General features: G+C 36.7%; 1 protein-coding gene across 5 annotated transcripts in view; it reads right to left on the bottom strand.

Annotated features, from left to right (window-relative positions):
- Positions 1-21705, bottom strand: part of FHIT (fragile histidine triad diadenosine triphosphatase) — a 524049-nt gene that overhangs the window by 454012 nt on the left and 48332 nt on the right. Inside the window, exons 2-3 of one of the 5 annotated variants that reach the window (XM_053953734.1) lie at positions 21345-21440; positions 6172-6234 (exon numbers count right to left, since the gene is read on the bottom strand). The exons of 1 other annotated variant lie outside the window; for it this stretch is intronic. The gene's annotated coding sequence lies outside the window, so the exon portion shown is untranslated. Of the gene's footprint in view, positions 1-6171; positions 6235-8277; positions 8399-21344; positions 21441-21705 lie in introns of all 5 variants that reach the window. 3 more of the 5 variants (XM_053953735.1, XM_053953736.1, XM_053953733.1) reach the window with 3 other exon arrangements.

Raw genomic sequence — 21705 nt, 5'->3', positions numbered from 1 at the left:
AAGTGGTTTGTTAGCATAAAATCCTAAGCTAATTACTACTGTTTAATGTCTTTTGAATCAACCCTTCACCATTTTTTTTCAAACTTCACCACCCCAAAGGATAAAATTCATCAAATCTTTACTGATAGTCTCTTGATGGGAGTCTGTTTTTTAAAACAAATATATATGGTGTATATATATAAATCTTTAAAACACTGTAGGTCCATCACTTCTGCCAGTAAAATTCCTGATTTCCATGTTATTATGTCAAAGTGAAGAGAATTTTACTCAGATATTCTGATGAAAACATAGGCATTACAAAAGACAGGAATAAATAATTTCTACAATTTTGAAGAATGTTTCAGATCAGTACACATTTACAAGTGATCAAATTTCAGGATATCATTTATATTCATATAAATATGGCTTTTGCCTTGCTTGATAAATACTTACTGTCTATAAACCAGATGCCTGTAAGAGCTGCATTTGCTTACATTCTCTCATCCTGCCTGCAAGCCTGCTTCTATACAGTACTTTAAAAAACCATATTTTGTTCCTGTTGAAAACAGAAATAGCATTAACCTCCCCCATCTCTGTACTTGTATACAAAACAAGCCATGCAAAGCCATAGAGAGGAAAGGAACTGTTCCTCCAGGAAGTGCTTTAATGAAGTAGAAAAAGGCATAAACACCTCTGTATGCCTTGTGTGGAACATGGAGAGTCACACAAGGAAAAAATACAAGGAACTTGTTATATGTCCTGTCAGAAAATGGCTCCTACATAAAAGCAAAACTTATTGCCCTAAGGGAATCCTGCATTTTCTTTGCTGTTACTTTTTTTCCATCTTGCTTTCCTGCTAGAGTAACACTTCCCAGCAAGGCAGAGTGTCAAGAAGCTTCAATGTACAGAGGAAGATCATCTGACAACAAAAAATATATCCAGACTGTCAGATGGAGTGTTTACATTGGAGAGAATTAACTGTGAGAAAGTATCTGTTCACAGATTGTAAAATTCTACTTGGAGGCAAATAAATCCTTCTCTCCAATTTAAAACATTTATTCCATTCTAACTACTCCTTGGACTTCAGGTGCCTGCTTCAGATGAAGAAAGACACTTAAGAATCACAGATACACACTCTCACTTAAATAGAAGACAGATGTGAGTTTGTTTTAAATTATTCACAAGCACTTGCTGTGAAACAGTGCTGCCTCTCCTGCCAGTTATCACTGGAAGTTTTTTTAGCAGATTTTTCAAGTTAGCCAATATAAGGAATGTAATGTTAGTAATGGCATAACAAGAACCACAGGTGAGGCAGCTGCACTGGTATCAGGGCAACAGCAAAGGACATTAAAGCTTTTATCACACAGTAAAAGATTAGGAAGGTCTAAAGTACTTTGGTGTGGTCACAAGAGAGACACAGCAGAGTTACTATCAGTTCATCTTCTCCTGAATAGTGCAACAGCACTAACTCTAGCTGAAAGGAAAAGAAGTCATTGAAAGGAATATGCTTGAAACTATTTGACTATAATGATCAAAGTATGATAGAAACAAGAGAATGGCAGTTCTGTATAGGAAAAAAAAAAAATCTGTATTTGCTATAGTTCAGGCTTCCTTTTTTGTCAGCACTTTAAACAACATAGCAAAGGTTGAGACAATTCTGTTAACATTCCTGGGAAAGCTACTAAAATTGTGTGAGGTTTTCAATATAGCTTATGTTTAATAGCCTGAACTGCAAACCTACAAGCAAGATGCATTGCACTGTATCCTAATTTTCAGTGTATTTGGCCAAGGTAGAAATGAAGCAGACTAATGGAAAAGTCATTCTTCATGTGAGAGAAGAAAAAACACACCAGCAATTCTCAATCTTGCTAAGTTTCTAACTCCAAATTCACAATATTCCTCATTTACTATCAATGCAATTAAAGTGCAGCTATTAAGACCTCAGGAACTTTATTCTTTTCATCAGTACTGAAGTTGTTAGATATGTTACCAAAATTGTTACAAATGCAGATAGCTGCTGAAAATACTCTTCAAGACAAAATTATTGTTCAAGTGTTCACAGAACAATCATCAAAATAATTATTTATTCTCATAATAGAGAGAAAATAGTAATAGTAACTAGAGCACCCAGCAGACCAAAATTACTGAACTGTGTTATCAGATATGTGCAATTAACTCTTGCAGCCTTCTGGACAGACCATCTTTTCTACTTAACTTTACTTGTACTCACTGTAGTGGAAATTATGGCTCCTACTCCTGTTGAACTATGGAAGTGGTCCAAGTAGCCTAAGAACAGTTTCCTAAGGCTGGATCCCAGCTCAAAGCAAGAGAAACTCCTGGCACAAGAAGTGAAGTACAGCGTGCTCAGTACAACATTTCTGTATGAAAGCAGAGCACCTGTCCCTGCGTGCCAGCCCCAGCAATGCCACCCTTTTCCTTGGGATCTACCAGGACCTTCCCCACACTTTGCATTCATTGTACATTTTCTCCAGCACAGTGAGCAGTGTAGGACTTCAGTCTGTTCTTTCTTCTGAACATTTAATCTGATATTTCTTGCTTTCTGTTGATAGAATAGAGAGCCTACGTACAAGAAACACTTGTATTTCTATTCAGTATAATTAATCAAAATTTAGTGGGGGGATATAAAAACTAAATAAAAAAGCAGTGTTAGAAAATACAGTAAAGGTACTGCACCTAAAAACTCTGACTAATAATTGGGTAAAACTGACACAACAATCAAATGGAGATACTTTCCTCAAACTAGAAGACAGATATGTTAAATTTCAAAATGCTAAAATCTCACAGAATCTCAATAAAATGCAGGCAGCTAAAACATCATAAAATAAACCCCAACTGTCTTTCAATACTAAAAAAGGAAGTCAGAATAACAGTGAAACCCCCATGACAGATGAACCTTTAATCAATAAATAAAGCACATTTTTAGTGCCTTTTCCTCTTTGAGGAAATTCCTGAGCAATACCTGCTCAAAGTAAAATCTGGAAGGTAAGAAATCCCCCCTAGCAGCCACATGAATGGGATGCTGCAGCCACCAAAACATTTTCTCTTAACCACAAACAGATTATAATTTACAGTGGAAGAGATTAAAGACCATTTTATTACTTCTCACTGCCATTCTGCCCTTACAGTGCTGTAATTATGACTGGTCAAGTAGATCTTTAATTTGCACACTTCAAATACTGATTATCTGTATTCTGCAGACATCTACAAATACATACATCAAAGCTGCTGGCTTCCACAGAATGTTAACCAGGGCCTGTTGTTCTTACATTCTTTTTGGAGTTGAATCCTGGTGCATTAGGTCTATAAACAGGTCCACTTAGTCATTTTCTTATAAGCTATTAATGTAGAAACTGTAATGTTCTGTTCTCCCCAGAAGCTTATAATACATCACATGGATAATTGCATTTGAAAAGATTAAGCATGAAACACAAGAAACACCAATAAAATTCAAAGTACACCTGAGTCATCACAGGAGAAATACCATTATTTCTTAAAGAACAAGCAGCATAGGGGGGACCAGAAAAAAAAACCCAAAACAATACAAAAAAATAGTTAAAGTTTCAAAGAGCAGATTCCTGAAAGGACTGAGCAAGCATATTAGCCTTCGAATTATGCACACTGACCTGAGACACAGAGCATGCCATGAAGTATTAAACACAAACTACAGTAGAATTAGCCTCATATACACCCAACACGGCATAAATCTTCACTAAAGTCTCCTAGAACACACAAAACACTCACACAAATAATGTATTAAGAGAAGACTTTCTCCAGCCTCTGCTCTCCTGAAACTAGAAAGTCTTCCCTGAACGTTAGAATAAGTCCAAGTCTGTATCTCTAAATAGTGACAAACACTAAATCTGTTCAAAGGCAGCGCAACAGGAGTTTTCCAAAATTGTTACTGAGTTTTGTGTATGTAATTGTTTCATATGAGCCACTGTATTTTGAAGAAATTACCTCTTTTCCAATCATGTTAAGCATTATCTGTTCTGACACCCATTTAACTGGCAAGGATTCAACCACTAAGTAATTCCATTTGCTATATATTAATAGTTTAAACAGCTTTTGTTGTCTCCTATCTGAGCACCTTCAGGATAACTTCCACTGTTTTTTCCCATTTACATTTGATTTAGAAAAAGTCTTAACAAAACACAATGTCACTTTTGAAACTAATATCAAAGTGTAATTTGAAATGGTTCATTAAACTTGCAAAACATGCATTGCATCCTCCCTATTGAGCCAGTATCTATATTAAAGGCAGTAAATCCAATTTAAAACAAGTTTTAATTAAACTCAAATGTTGAAATTCTTAATATGGTAACTGACAATGTACAGAGGGCAAAGTGTACATTTGATTGTCAGACCACTTCAAATAATTAATGAGATTTTAAATTAATTTTGATACAGCAACATGCAATTTTCCCAACTATTACACTAACACATTTAGTGGAAAATATTGCAGGCAAACATTTCCTAAGTCCAGTTCAGTAGTCATTGTTATCAGCAGAAACACTCAGACTCAATCTTGGCTTCTTTGGAAGAATCCAGAAATCCAACTTGTCTGTGTTGTTAACAATCAGTAGGTGCCAGCCCCTGCAGAAGGCAGAAACAACCTGATTGATATATGAGAGACCAGGGTTCCACCTGTTTGGACGGACACAAGAAGCCATTTGTTTCAAGTATATTCAACTTCTCCAACCCAGAGAGGTTTGCATCCTGTCTGACCTGTGCATGGTGATTTCCCCAAGCCCCTGGGCAGACACAGCTCTGTCTTAACCCCCTGTGTCCTACCAGTAGCGAGTTACAAATACCTTCCTTCAGAACAGAGATACTGCTAAATGGGACTGTGGTGACTGGCTGTACCCCAGCACTGCCCTCTGTCTTTTTCAGGTTCACACACTGCAATGAGCTCCAGCTTCTCACTTTCAGCAAAGCTGAGAGCCAGGACTTGAGGATGAGAAGACATTGCCTACTCAGGTCATGGGGCTCTTCAAGGGTCACTGCTCTGCTGCCTATTTAAGCCTTCCTTGTAAGGCTTATCTCCCAGGAAACCCAAATGCATGAGCATTCTACAGTGGAACAGTAAAAGTGCAACAGTCCTCTGTTCATTGTATTCGTTTCCCCGTTATTCACCACATAAAGACATTTTTCAGTAAGAATGCACAGACTAAACAAAGCAATGAATGAATAGATAATGTTAAGGACTTCAGACTCTTTCAAAACACTCAAAAAAATTATGTTCATTCTTGATATATCTTAATTACTGTTCCAAAGGAAAAAAAAGCCCATTCCTCAGCACACAGCTCAGTTTGATTCTTTTCAGCTCATTCACAGTTATTCCTGTTTGGTTTTGCTATTCTCCAAATTATCACAAAAACATCACTTCAGGATCTAGCTATTGGCACTACAGTATTTCAGCTTCCACTCTTGTTTTGTAGCTGACCACGTTCCACAGTTAATTCAACAGTAGTAGGCAAACAACTAATGCAAAAATGCAACTTCCGTTTTTCCTGTTCAAGACATGATCCCCTACTTCTGCAACATTTCCAGAATCTGCACCAGTCATTCTTATCTCTTTTGTGGAGCTTTTAAATATTGACTGCATTAACTAATTAATTTGCCATTAACTAATTTATCTACTGACCAAAGAGAGAGAAACTGACACTGGGAAATTATTCGTTTGGAGGTTAAATTAATTAAAAACAGTACAGTAGTGACAGAATTTAATCTCATGCTTCTCATGAGAGCATGGAATCACTCACAACTGCAGCAATTTGTGATAAATCCAGGGAGGGATTCTGTGATGGGAGTGGAATTAATTTGTGTCACCCCTAAGAGTATATGTGCTCACTCAACAGTACCTGTACTAAACAATATTAAAACACACAAATTGAGCAAACCAAATGAACTTATTGTTTGAGTTAGCACATGATACATGCCCTTCAATATCAAGATATGATAATTTGCATCAATAAAATTCAGAGGATCACAGGAGTGGTCAGAATGACCAGAACATTCTTTGCAGTCTGTCCTCATCTGTGTGAATGCACATGAGTAAAGAACCCAGCAATGCACAAGGGTAGGGAAGAACCACTGAAAATACACCACCAAGCACAGCCCCCCCACCCAAATCCAATCACTGCATTACTCTGGAAACTACCACCAACTCACAAGTGCAGCAGAAGAGGGACCTCTGGACCTGAATGAAGAGAGCACTGATGAGATTCCCAAATCCTGTGGCAAAGAAACAACAGAGAGAACCATGAGAAGATGGAAGGATGAGCTGCTCCAACCACAGGGACTCAGGCTTCTGCAGCAACTTGATTTCTCCACTCAACTCTTTTCTGGACCTTAACACAAAACACCCTGAATACATGAGCCCCCCACCAAAGCAAGGCTCTAATTAGCCAAGAAACTGGGCTGTTTTGAATGGAGGATTAAATAAACGCAGCTTGGATGACTCATTATTAGCTCTTAATAACGGAGAACTGATGACCGCCCGTTGAGGTGCACGGTACACAACAGCTCAAAGCAAGCTTATACACTGAGAATTTTTTTGCAGTTTATACACAGAGAATCCAAATAGCTTCAATTTGAATCCCAAAAGAACCAGTGACAATGTGGTTGTGGCAGCAAAGTTTCCAGCATGCATTGTACAATTCTGCCCAGAAGCCAAGGTAAGTACTCACACTAAGCAGACCATCTGTAAAAGGGAGATAATATTTTGTCCTGCTTTCGGTATTATTGGCAAGGTATCTTCTATGTGTGGGCAGGAAGTTGCACTGCAGCTTATGACAAGAACAACATTCGCTAGGTGGTAGTGTCAAACAAATAATAGTCCTGCTAATAACTAGAAGGAACTATCAAGACAAATCAATATAAAAAGAAATTACGATGCTTATGTAAAACATTATTGTCTATTCACTGAAAAATTACAAACCACAGAATACAACTGATCCAGCAATACGGCCAAATTGTTATTGATTTGCATTACGAATTTTCCCCTACTTGACATTTCTAGAATTTTTATATAATTGTATATTAAGGCTCATAGTGAAGATGAGATCTATTATAAATTCCACACATCTGCTGAGAAACACCATTCTGAAATTAACTGTCTTGAAACTTATATTTAGAGCACATGAAAGTAATTCAATTTCCCAATATTAACTCTTCTTACATCAATACCAGAATTTAAGACAGGTTGCATTTTTGTTCATGTTATAGAACAAAACCAAGAGTCTCTTTTCTGTGGGGCCACAAGAAACAAGTATTTTTTGCAAATTTTTTCAGAGAAACCGATTCAGCTGAGAAGGCTAACATTCAATAACAACTGAACAACTGTGACTTACATTCTAAATAAATGTAGGATGTCATCAAAACTTTTGAAGTTCAAGTCACGAAAATCTAAGTTTTTACTGCCATTAATGTGATTCTCTTTTTTTAATATAAGCAATTTAAGGCTGCTTTAGTAAGTATTTTGGCATACATTAAGGACTTCTAACATTCAAAACAGACTATTGACCTCAGGGCTAGCTACTCAGCCCCACAGGTATAGCAATGATCAATTCAAGATGCAGCCCAGCATCTCTGAAAACGATACCTCTTTGTACAGACTCTGCATATGCAAATATGTAAATTAGCCTGGAGAGAAAGTTACAGTAATGGGGGGATTCTGGAGAGTGTTACACACCATTATGATGGAGGTATCAAAAACTAAGAGGCTTGTTTCAAACAAAATTCATTACCATTAGAAAAAAAAAATACAGTTATTTTCTCCCATGCTTCTATAATTTCCTTTTGAAATTAAAATTCCTGTGTGATACCACATGATATCTATTTGACAGAATTTGAGATACATTACACATGCTATTTGCCTCATTGAGCTTCACGTGAGCCATCCTCAAAACTCAACAGTGATCTAGTGATACTGAAATGAATGCCACAACTTTTTTTTTGCAAGGGAATTTAACATTTGAGCTTCATAAACCAGCAAACTACTTCCTGATTACTCTAAGTCCTTATCACTAAATGAATTTATCATGTCTTTTGTCCTCCATTGTTAATCTCATACTTCCACACAAGGAATTAATCAGAGAGCAACATGCCAGTACCTCTGATATCATTAATGACATTTCTTTATTAACAAGAAAAGAGACTATTTATCAAAGCTCCAGCTTCAGGTTTTACAAGCACCTGACAGAACAATTGTGGGTCCAGCTTCAGAAACAGAACCACACTGAAAGGGCTCAGAAAAACATTTCTTTTGGTCATTACCTGATAATCTTCATGCTCATCTGGGCAATTTTAGACTGCACTACCATCTAGCTTGGCCATCTATTTGCCCTGTAATATTTCAGCTGCTGTAGAACGTTCAGGTTGTTGAAGCTGCAGCCCCCTAAGCAGAAAAACATGACCATGAGAAGAGGACCAGGCCTGGTGCAGACAGGCCACAGCTTGGCAAGGGAGAAAAATTAAATTATCATCACAGAACAGACAAGAAACTGGGTCAAAGCAAACAATGAGGCATTCCAGGGATGGCAAAGCACAGAATTTTCTAAAGGAAAAATTGCAGTGGGCTTTGCTAAGAATGTTGGGGCTTGTTTTATTAAAATCAGTATCTTCGGTTAGACAGGCCTTTTCTGCAAACTGCTTTTAATGTAAAAAGTAAATCATAAAAGACCACAGAATGATTATTTCTTATAGTCCCCTCTGCAAACGACCTGAAGTTAAAACACAGAAATAATTAAATATCATATGCTGTAAAATTCTTTTTATTTTTCTCTGATACTTCACTTGATACTCAAGGAGAAAACTGTACTACTTTGAAGATGCTCCTAAACTAAATTTCCTTGTTCAAATTAGAAACTTTGACATTTAAAATGAATTTTAATAGGGTAATAAACTCAGGATATTTCATAACTCCATCCAAGATATGAGGCATCTCTGACCTACTGACAGCTTAGACTGAATGAAAGTCATCATTAAACACTCATGAGGCAGCACACCAACAGACACTTTGGAGTGAGTTATCTGAGTGGTAATGATAAATATGAGGAAAAAAAAAAAAGGCAGTTCAGTCTCTATTAGAACTATATTGTGATATTGTAATTCCTAAACTCAGTACAGTTATATGAGATGTGTTATAAATTGGCCCAAAGCAATCAGTAATTCTGATTTCTGTGTGCAAACTGGTGATTAGGAACATTTACAAAATCTTCCTACAAATCAGGCCAATGTATAAAAGAGAAATAGACTTCTTATAAATCACACAGAAAAAGAAAATACAAGAAATTCTTATTACAAGAAATTTAAAAGTTCCTTTTCTAAAAATTATGGAACTGCTATAAATCAATACGAGGGAGGTGTCCATGCATACTATACACCAGGACAGCCTGGTTTTATTAGCATTGCAATAAAAAAAAAGTCTTATAATCAACTTTTCCACAGGCAACAGTCAGCCCTGTTGCTCAGCATAGGAAAGTCTTCATCCCCATTTCAGCATAAATATTAAGTTGCTTCAGTTCCACTGATCTATACCAGTAATGGAGGAATATTCCTGAAACTACAAAATCTCACAATTTCTCACTGATAAAATGAGACAGGTTGGTAGAGATTTACTTGGTTTAGAAACTGAATTAATTTTTTGCTTTATCAAAACTGGATTTAAGGAAGCAGTTACAATAGTTTTAATGGAACACTATAGCTTTATAACAAATTCAGAATTTATTGTGCAATAAGAAGGTGCAACAGTACCAAAAAAAAAAAAAAAAAAAGGAAAAAAACAGAGGAAATGAGGATTAAGAGAGTGAAAATATTCCAAGAGAAAAGACCTTCATTAGTAACACAAGTCTCCATTGCAAACAGGCTCAAAGCAACTGTACACCAAGTAAATCAATCTGATCTGTACCTTGCCAGAATATCTATCAGTTTGCCATTCCTATTGCCATGGTTGGAGGGGAGACACGCACTCAGTGCACAAAACACATCACATTTGATCAGACCTTTTAAAGGTCAGGATTTTATTCAAGAAAGTGATTCAGTGCTGGTTACTGAGTTACTGGTCTAATGTAGAACTGATTCACTCCTGTATGCCATAATGCCCATGATGAAAGCAAATATGGGAACTACTTCCACCTGACTTTTTGTGGAAGGGATATAACATACAGTGAATTAACTACAGTAGGAAAAAGCCTGGGATAACACAAGAAATAGAATACATATTTCTGCAGGTATCAATAATGCAGTTATCACAAAAAATGTGTTACAAAATTAGCTCTTAAAAACTGAGATCCAAAACATAACTTGACAAAGGATTAAGCAAATCAATTGTCTGCAAAGCATTTCTAAATGTTTGCTCTGTGGGTGACCATGAAAGGGAATGTGTTCCCTAAATGCAGGCTTTTGACTGAAGTTCAAGCTGTGCATGTTTTCCAACAAATCTCATTTCATAGAGATTTAAGATAAAAGTCAGACTCTTAAATAACTGAATTCCAGACCAAGTATCAAGAGAGGAACTTAAAGTCCCTACTGAGGCTCAAGAACCAGGCAACCCCTGCGGGCCATGACATGACTTGTGCTTTGACTGCCTGGTAGCAGGAACTTTGCTCACTTCCACCTCAAACAAGATTGAAACAGTGAAACCTACAAACAAGCAGATAATAAAACCACCATCAGGAAATGAACGGCTGCAATCCCCTGGCCAGCTGCAGATAAAGAGTGACCCTACAGTTCCTCCCCTCAACACACAAACAACTATGCATCCTCCAGGTGTCGAGGCAGGAATCATTTGGTCAAAAGTTGTACCTAAAATACCTGAATTAGCACCAATCATGCACCAAAATGCTTCCTTCTCTCCAGTAATATTCCTTCCAACTCTGCTAATTAAAGCTACTTATTCATTTTACAACAGAACAACAGATTCTGACAAAGCAGCAGCAGTCAGGATTCTTCAATTAAGAATTTTTTGGTACATATTGATAATTGCATGTTCCCAAATTACTTTTCAAGATAGAAGACAGACAGTCAGGTACATAGGGAAATACTCACAAGTATAAAAATACAAACATGTGCACAGGACCTGTGTGTGAGCAAGACAGAAGCCACACCAGTAACAGTGAGGAATTCAGACTGCATCACACAAAAATTTTGACAACCCTGAAAGTAAATGTAAAGTATCTAAACATTTTTAAATTACTAAAATAGGCATATTACAATCTATATAAGTAAAAACATCACAAAGGATTATATCAAAAAATCAGAATAACATTTTTCAGTTTGAATCAAATACTTGCATAAGCTTAGTTTGTAATTAAACACCTTCTGGCAAACCAGAAAATATCCAGCAGAGAGCTATAAGGAGACATGATACTGCTTTTGAAGGCAATATCAGAAAGAAATCTGGAACACAGCACAGATGCTGGTGCATTAACATGACTGCTAGTTCAGAGATTCAAAACCTTTATCAAACTTCATATCAGCTAAGTAAAATGAGTTTTTAATGAAAACTTATTTCTCAATTTTGCATATTTTAATTGAGTATAAACACTCCTAAGGTATCAATAGTGATAACACTGCAGTGTAGCTGTTTCCTCATCATTTGACCAAGAAATAGAATATTAAAAGCAACACATATTGAAATGAAGCATATCTAAAAATAATATTAAGAAGTTTTTCAACAGATACCCTCACTGCTTGTGCACCATGAAAGTTAATTTTTAAGCAAACAACATGAATTTTAAGAGCCAAGGAGCAGCAGCAATGCTGCCCCATTCCCATTGCCCTGAACATCAATAATGACACAAGGGCCAGAACATCGGAACTTCACTTGGGGAAAGTGTTTCAAAATAAACAGAATTATTTGATTTACAAATTAGGACTATAATGTGCTTAGAATAGCAAAACAAATGGGGATGTATTCTTGAAATGAAGAAAGAGGGAAAGCTTTAAAAAAACCCTTGTACATTTTGTTAAGAAAACAACATTTGTATTCATAGATGTTAAAGTGGGAAAACAACAATTAAAGACATGACCCCTGATAATTGTTCCTGCCCAGTTTAACTGCCTTTTTTAATAGGTATTTAATTGAAAAGTGAACAATGAACAAGACAAAAAATAAAATTACATACACATGCAGCATAATTCTACAATATCTATGCTATTTTATAAACCATGTCTATGGATAAAATGTAATTTCCACATTTTCGTAATTCACAACTTCTTTTTTTCTAGCACTGTCTTTTCTTTTTCTTGAAAAGACTCTATTAAAAGTTCTATCAATTTAGGAAATTCTCATTTTGGCTAAAACCTGCCTTTCTAGTGCCTTATTATTATTATTAATTAGCAGCAGCAGCCTGATCAGGTTGGGAATTCTAAAGCTTTTATAAATGCTACAATTACTTGAATTTTTTTCAGTAAGCACTAAATATTAAAAATTGCACCTTTGCTCAGCTAAGCTGTATTACCTCTTTACCCCTCATGAGGGCAAAATAATTTTATCCAGTATTAGGCAAACTTCACTGAAAAAGCCAACAAAAAATAAACATCTAGAGAACTTTTATAGTCTCAAATCATTAATTTGAAACGCACAAGGTTAGAAAAAGACACAGATCGTTTTATAAATTAGGAAAGGAAGTTTGTGTTAAATTGTTATTGAAGGAATTAGACTTTAATGGGCAACCTATGCAATACTCTAAAGCAGAAGCAGACCCTGGCAACAAGAACATAATGGCAGGGGAGTTCGCTGCCTCATCCTGCTAATTGAAAGGACCCGACCTCACCAGGGTCACCGCAAGCTGGAACAGCCACACTGCAAATCATCACTGCTTTGCTGCTGCCACTCCCTGCTACCTGTGAAGGCAGTGTAACTGAGCATGCCACATTCTGGTGATTAAAAATTAACTTTTTCCCAGTCTACATGGATTGTAGAAGCTTTAGAAACAGAAAAACTTAATGTAAGTGGGTTTTTTGCCTACATTTCAAAGTTATTTAGAAAATTAATACACTGTTCCATGTATTGTGGCTTTTGATATTCAGGTTAGACCTGGAGCTTTCTGGGAGGTGACAAATGAGACGTTTGCAAGCAGGGATGTATTTACACAGCATCAACTCCATGTTCCAAACTTTCTTGTGCAATTTGCCTTTACTTTTAGAAGAAAGAGTAACAGTGCAGTCAATAAAACAACTTTAGCCAAAATCCTGACCCATACAACAATGGGTAAGAAAAGAATCCTATTACATATGTACTTCAACATGTACTTTTAGGACACTCAACCCCCAAGACTTCCTCCCCATTCTTGAAAAAAACTAGCATTCCAAATATATATAAGCAATATATGTGACTGCTGGGAGTAAACTTTCAGTTCCCTGTAGGTACTTTTCCACTGATAAAGATATATATATAGTGAAAATTCTACATTGCTGTTCTTGGAATGTAATTAGGGGCAAAGGAAAATGTGCAGGACTAGAATCTTAAGTGTTGGTTTAATAACCTTTATACAGCTCATTTCTGAATGATTTTCTTCCTCTCTGGAGAGGCTTCTAATGTCAAACACTGGTATTAAGGTGAGTCATGGTTACAGAAGAGGCACAGAGAAGGCACGTGACAAAATTATTAATTATGGGGAGGGAAGGAGGCAGAGAATTCTTTTTACTCCATAAAACAGAACATTTAATACTGAAGTCAAATACAGTTTCAGTAGTCAATAGCCACTAAAGTCTCACTGCTGTTGGTAACAGTTGGGGACTTAAGAAGGCTGTTTAAAAACTATTGCAAATATGTTTTTCAGAAGACATTGGAGATTTTTGAGAAGGCAAAAAGATTTACCATTTTTCAACTACAGTAAGAGAAATTGGGCAATTATTCAATATCTAAGATATCTAAGCTATCTATCACTATCCAAGCTAGTGAGCTAAACAGCTTTAATAGAGTAATTTAAAATATACTCTTTTATACTGCTGGCAGTTATTTTTCATTTTTCAGATTCCTTCCTTTCACATCAAATGGTAAAAATTGTACCAAGGCCAACAGGAGAGGTGGTCAGCATTATTTTCTGCTAAACTGAAATCTAACACTTCATATTCTAACACCAAAAGGTTTACCTATAAATAATACCTGAAAGCAACAGGACAGGTGAAGTTTGGGGTTGGTTGTTTGGGTTTGGGGTTTTTTGAGGGAAAGGGAAAAAGAAAGAGAATTGTGGTTTTACTCTAATTCAGTTTATCTTTAGTAAATTACCAGTTACGGAAACTTAATTTTCCCAAAAATTTTCCAACAAGTCTAACATAATTTTCCAACAATTATGTGAGTAGGCACCATTAGGAACTGTATCTTTGAACCAACATTCTAATCATAATTTAAGTAGGAATGTAGGAAAAAGCACACAATTTTAAGAGATCAAATATAATTTAAGTTTTCAAAGAAAAATATTTTCATTAAAACTTTAAAACAATCTGATGATTTTTTTTTGTCTAGGAAACACATTTTTTGCATTATGAAAAGTCTATAGTATGCTGCATTCAATTACTTAAAGTTTTTTCCTGACACAATCCTACTTCTTACAAACATCAGAATAGTTCGCTCTGCCAAAGAATTGCATTTATGAAAAATGCATGTTGTGAATGCCAAAGGCCACGTTTTTAGAATGAAAAAAAATAAAAAATTCAATACATCCTTTAAAAGATGACAAATAGTCTTTATGAAAACCATTCCTGCTCTTTCCATTATGGAAAAAGAAATCACAGTGGGAATACTGAGCTCAGCATATATTTGGCAGCCCACTGACCAGACAGGCTATTAACTATATAAAGGGCTATTTCTGAACTTTTATTTCCTTAAATAAAGTTTTGATTTTTCAATGATTGAAATGCAGTGATGAATGTAAGTACAAGCTGCTTATTAGAAATAGTATCTCATCATCCCTGCACTCCATATTTTACTATATGTCCTATATCAAATGCATTTCTTCTGCAGATTCCAATACATCCCTTTAGTCTAGAACTTCCCTCATATTCCTTAACATCTCTTGTTCCCAGGTATCCCTCTTTTATTTTCCACAGCTTCCCATCACCTGGCTATGTACTCTTGTTCTTGTACTTGTTCCAAGCCCCTCAGCAGCCTCGTTGCCTGTTCTGGACACGCTCAAGCATCTCAACGTCCTCCCCAAACTGAGGGGCCAGAAGTGGACACAGCACTCAAGGCACAACCTCACCAGTGCCAAGTACCAGCACACAACATCACCAATGTAAAAACTCAGTTAAGATATGAATTTTTAGGATTTTGTTGTTATTTAGCTTTCAGTAATTTTGTTTTGAAGGAGTGGAGAAGATGGTGAGCTTTTCTGTATTTCACTGGATAAAATTTCATATACAAATTTTTCTTGCACTGTATCTCTTCCTGTTTTCCGCATCTGTATTCAGGCAGGCAAGGGACCCAATGTGCACTGAAAACAGAAAGAACTGAAAAAAATACTACATTCTTTATATTCTTTTCAGCCATCTGTCTCTCCATAAATGCAACAGAGCAAAAGCTTAAATTGACTCTACTCTGATAAATAATGTTACAACAAAACAGTCTACAGGTAAAATATTTTAATCTCTTACAAGAAAATAAAATTCAATTCTTTCAAATTTCATTTTTGTTTCCCTCCTATGACACCATAAACCAATACTGAATGAAGATTTTAAAAGCAACTGTTTTAAAATAAAAAAGAAAAATAGTGTAAAAGTTTGTATCCTAAAGCATTTTTTTGCTGATCATGTAAATAATTCATTTTCTATAGTGGAGCAGACAAATTAAGAATGCAATATTTTCATTTGCTTTAAAGACAACCTAAATCATTCAGAAAGGACAGGGTGTGTGGAGCTAAGGCAGAAAGACTCCCGATTTGTGAAGATTTTACAAAAAGCTAGTGAATATATTATTATAAACATTGTAAATTCAGGGCAAATTTTTTCTGCTCTGAGCAATCATCTGAACCAGGAGTTCTACTTTCTGGTTTTGAGTGAGGATGCCCCTGACTCCTCGAGGAGACACTGACACAGTAACGGGATAAGCACCTCTTGTCTAAGCAGCAGATAATGGGGGACTAAGAGTTACCCCAAAACAGCCAAATTACTGAGCTCATTCAGAGGATGTGGCCTTGTCTCCAAATGCCTGATGCAGCAGACACAGCCCTGCATTCCAGGCTTCAGGAGAGCCAGGGATTAGGCAGAGCACACACGATGCCCCTCAAGGCTTCTTTCTGTTGTAAGAACCTAAAGCAGTGCAGCTCAACTGCCTGCACCCTGCTAACCTCTAATTGAGATTTCCTAGCAGAGGTATAATTTAGATGAATGAGATCAAAGATTCGCAATTTATTTCCAATGTCAAGGGAACTCAAAGGGTTTTACTAACTCGTGTATATAGTGACCCATTATTTTAAAAGGATAAAAACTTTTCCTTTCTAAAAAAGTAATTATACAAATAAGTATTGCAATTATTAGATAAGCAGTCCCTCAGCATAAATGCAATGCATAAACAATCCTAAGGAAACAATCACCTTTCATAAATGTAACCTTTTGTATTGGATACCATTAGAGAGCAGCCTCCGTTGGCTGGCTTGATTTACAGAGGTAAAAAGGATGCAACCAGATGCTCCCTTCAACAAAGTATTTCCAGTGAGTATGATTATGCTCCAAATCAATCCTCTTCAGAAGCGGATCTTTTAATTACTAATGAAAGTTAATTGGAGCCTCAAATAGCACCCACAAGAAAAAAAAGTTTAATTCAAAGTTTCTTCCTTCTCAAATTTCCATAATATTGGGCTTTAGACAAACACATGACAACATCCATATTAAGTCTTCAAGATATTAGAAGAAAATCTTTTTCCCCATGACTTCCTTTTCAAGGATCAGCTGTCACACTCTATGTGACTCTTCATATGAAATGATACCACACAAGTGATAACGTATTTGAATTATAACAAAACCAATGGAAGGTTGTTATTTTATATTTTATTGCTTTCAATATTTCTTTAGCAATCATCATTACAGTCTGTCTAAACAATTCTCTGTGCACTGACATTCACACAAATGTGTTTTCATCAGGAAGTTAGACACTGTCATTAGGTTTCATGAAAAGCTATACTTTTCAGTTCCTAGCCAATTTTTTACACCTCACTGCATCATTGGGATGTGAATGCAACAGTTTTTACATCTGTCAGGTTTAGTTTTATTTACTTCAATACAAGCATTAATAACAGATTACTGGCAAACTATAGAGAGATGATTAATCAGTTACATTCTTATTATCCAACATTGGAATGAGACCAAGAGAGGAGGGTTCACCACATTCTCTGCTAAGAGAAAGCCTACTGATCAGCCACAATCATCTACAAAGCCTGGGAAAGCCAATGATTCAGATCATTGTTTCAGAGCTGATATTTTACATACCAGATCCTGCAATACCTTTAGATTTCCTAGAACTGTTTGGTAAGAAATTGATCGTCAACAGCTACAATAACTTGAGATACAAGTAGAAGACATACTTAGCCTGCTCTTAAGCCTACTGCTTTTCATATTCTTCTACTAGTTTCCAGAAGTTCCAAATACAATTTTTCACGCCCTTTTATATTTTTGTAGAAGTAGCTGTCTATGCTGGAATCTTACAAACAAAGGAAAGTGTTGAGGAATTTTTATCGTACACCTTAAGGTGAATTAAATACACATTTGTGCACACAAAACACACAAAAAGCCCCATCCTCAATGAGGGTCTTCACCTCATAAGGCTCTATCAGGAAATGGAATCTGTTATGTCACATTGTTTTCAGAGATCCAGTATGCCTTATGTCTGTACAATAACTCAGGAACAACTTCAGTTTTAAAGCTAGGAATAAGACTAATTCCCCTTGCTATGCTCAAGCGTATTTTTCCCTGGCAGATAGATACCTTTTTACTCCTCTGTATCTTGGAGGGAAAAGGAGGAAGGTGTTGGGAAGCAAAGGAAAAAAAAAAAAAAAAAAAAAAAAAAAAACAAACAAAAAACCACCAAAAAAAACCACAAAAACACCAAAAAAAACAACCCCCCCAAACAACAACAACAACAAAAAAAAAAAAACAAAGAAACAAAAAAAAACCAAACAAAAAAAAAAAATCAAAAAACCAGAATCTTCAGGGTGAGAATCTCAAAGGCTACATTAATCAACGAAAATCTATGCTTTCAGCACTTCACAACTTTTGTACTGAAAAAAAACTCGAGAATGAAAAAACCTACTCTTCCCAGGAATCTTGAAGCCTGTTAAAGCATCTTTGTAGGAACAAAAAATCTACACGGAACAATATTCACAAACAAACCATTCTCCTTACGTCACATTCACTCCAAAAGAAAATAGTCTCTGGAAAAGTAAAAACTGTCAAAATGAAATGTAATTTAGCACTAACAATAGGTAAGGATCGTTAGTCTAAGTGCTCAATAACAACCATGAAGACCACCTTGAATTAAATGCTTTTAGCATAAGTTGTATTTAATAAAATGCTAGATCTTCCTCTCTCTGCAAAAAAAAAAAAAAAAAAAAAAAAACAAACTACTATGGAATATCTTATTATAAAGTTCAAAATATGTGAATAATGAAAATTACCATTTGGATTTTCTTCTGAAAATTACCATTTTCCTCTATTTTTCCATATATCTTCATAAAAGGTACTGGTGGTTTTCACAAAACTAGACCAAATGTCCAAACGTCCACTTCTCTGCAAACAGCAGCTGCTTTGTTTCAATTGGGCAGATATTTAGCACAAAAAAGTTACTAACTGGACTCTGAAAGTAGTTTGTGAAATTTGCAATCATTATTTTTATTTCAATATCCTAAATCCTTTCTTTGGCTAAATTATATAAGCACTTAAGCTTTTAAAACATTCACGGAGCTGAAACAGCAGAAGCTGTTTACCAAGTCACTGGATCTCTCCTAAAGGCCTCTGTTAGAAGCTCCTTTTGGGAAATAATCAACCTTGAAGAAGTAGAAATGCTTTTGCAAAGCCTGGGGCATTCCACTGATTCAACCCCCACGACCTCACCCCAGCTCGGCAGAGGTGCCAGAAGGAAAAAACTTTAAAAGGCCAAGAAGCAATTATGAGTTTAATCCTGAGAAAGCAGAAAACAAGAGTGACTTAGAGAGCCAGGGCTGGAAGAAGTGAGCAAGGTTTCCTTAGCAAAGCTATTTACACTCAGAGCTGGAGAAGGAAGCATGAATATTTTCCTGGAACCATGGAACTTGTGCCTTATATCAGGATTTTCTCCTGTCAGAACACAAAGGGCAGCCCATGGCCAACCCCTGAGTCAGGAGATTCAGCAATTGAGAGAGACGGACCTGCTGTATGCAAGCAAAGCCAGTTTATTACACTAATCACCAGAATTTAGAGTTCTGTAACTTCCACACAAAACTTTCCACTCAGACCCCCTTGCCCCTGTTCCCTTAGCAACATAATCTTTTCAGTTATCAAGTCCTTGTTAACATCCTCTTGCACCAGAGCAATCACACATGATGTCTTCACTTCTTGCCTTGAGTTTCTCTCTCCCACAGCTTCCACTGTACCAGGGCCAGGAGGTCTGTGGTGCTACCCAACTCAGCTTCTGGAGCTGTGTGATCTCCTACATTTCCTCCTTTCTGTTCTACAATCATTATTTGTTTTATTGATTTATTAATCAATCTCTGAATACAGTGAATCAAGCAAGGCAGGTATATCACTATAATTAATAGCATCCCTAATATAAACATTCCTATCTCAAGTTTTCAACCCATCCAGTGATCCCCCCATCTCCAAAAAGGTTGTTAAACCAATCAGCTCCATCTACTATTTTTAATTTGGTTACGTTATCTTGCAAAGCTTTAATACTCACATAAATCTATTGTGAGTGATCAGAAAGGTTCATATAACACATTCCATCAAAATCTTCACGTCCACGTCCATGAGCTAAGAGCAAAAAATCAGTAGCAGCTCGATTCTGCAATGTAACGTCTATCAAATCAATATTGGTTAACAATCCTGTTAAAGTGAGTGAAGCAGCATTAGTTTGTTGAGCTAACCAGCAGCCTAGCTTGTTTAACAATCCCAGTCTTTCCAGCTGCTACTCCTGGAGCAGAAAGGAGACAGCCGGACACTGTTGTAGTTACCAAAAGTCGAGATTATAATCGCAATCAGGGGTAAACACATGAATACTGTGCTTCCCTCTCCATGGAAATTTATATTGTAAAATCATGGATGTGTTGGGTGTCAACAGCAAGAGTTGCCCTAAACTGCAGGGGCCTTCCTCAATATGTGATGGAATAGCAGCCCAAGCTCTGTCTCCACAAATAAAAAACACTCCTGCTGGTAATGATAATGGAGCATTAGTAGAGTGAGAGATGTTGGTGGAAGTGTAATTACACCAGGCACTTTCATTCTTGAATATGGGTTGGCTCAGAGAAACATCCCATGTTTTAGACTGGCTGGCCCCAGAATAATTCATTTAACACTAAGGCCCATTTTTACAGATTCTGAAAGTCCTAATTCCTGTGGCTCAAGGGCTGCACGAGGGAGGTACGGGATCCATTGGTTCCACGCATTTGCATTGTTCTCAAAATGAAGAACATGAGTGGAAGGGGGATGTGGCCATGTATCTAAAGGTAAACCAATGAGACAAGTAGTAAATGGCTTTCCAGGAGAGGCCATAGCCAAGCATAAAGTATCTTGTCCTTTTAAATTGGCTAAAGTTATCCATACATTTGGTTTTGGCTGATTAACGGGCCAAGTAAAAGTACTAGGAGGAAGTACTAATACTAAAAAAGCCATTGCTAGTGTAAGCCAAATACTACCTTGAGGCAATGGTGATAGAGGACTCCCCATTGCTGCTGTGGGAGGAGTTAGAACTAACACTACAAAACTTATTAACAATGGCAAGCCATTGCTCACTTGATAACTCCTGATGTTCGGGCAAACCATATTGATGCCCACACACCAGCTGTTTAATTTGTATATTATTCCGACTGCTCCTTAAAGGGTCACAGTGCCGACAATCAGCTCTTCTTTTATGAGATGCACAATACCAAAGGCACCCACACCTTTGACACTCACACAGAGTCCATGCTTGATGATGCCCTGTGTGACAGACCAAGCAGGGAAAGGAAACTAACAGACCTGCAGAAAGCTCACGTTCAAAAGATGTTACAAACTGGCTGGGGTCTGGGTGTTGCCAGTCTAGAGCAAGAAGAATGTCATCAAAAGGAAAGGGAGCACAGTACCGACCACCCCTGGACATATGATCGACTGGTTCCCCAAGGACAGAAGATTTATCTTTTATGACTTTGACGTCTCTAGGAAATGCAAACCACCTCTTCAAGGGCATGAATCCTTTTCTGTATTTTGATCAGCTGGTTGTTCAATGAAGGGCTTGATGTTCTTGACTGGATCTCGATGAGGACTGGTATCTGTGGAAACAAGCCACACATGAGGGAAAATGGGCCTGTGATTTTTCCACTTTCTGGGTCTTTTACAAGGACTCGCGCTTTTTGCCCTATGTTTAATAACATTTCTTTAGAAGTAGAAACGTGCTTTATTATAGGGGGAACTTTTATCAGCATAGCAATTTAAAAAATTGAAAACACACATAGCTTTGTGTAGTCATTCCATTGGTGTACATCCCCACATTTCCCCTTTCTGTTGAGCTAAAAGACACTTAAGCGTTGAACGAGC

Source organism: Vidua chalybeata, chromosome 12 (genome assembly GCF_026979565.1).
Source record: "Vidua chalybeata isolate OUT-0048 chromosome 12, bVidCha1 merged haplotype, whole genome shotgun sequence".
NCBI lineage: Eukaryota > Metazoa > Chordata > Aves > Passeriformes > Viduidae > Vidua > Vidua chalybeata.
Note: the sequence above shows the minus strand (reverse complement) of the source record. Positions and strands in the feature narration are given on the sequence as shown.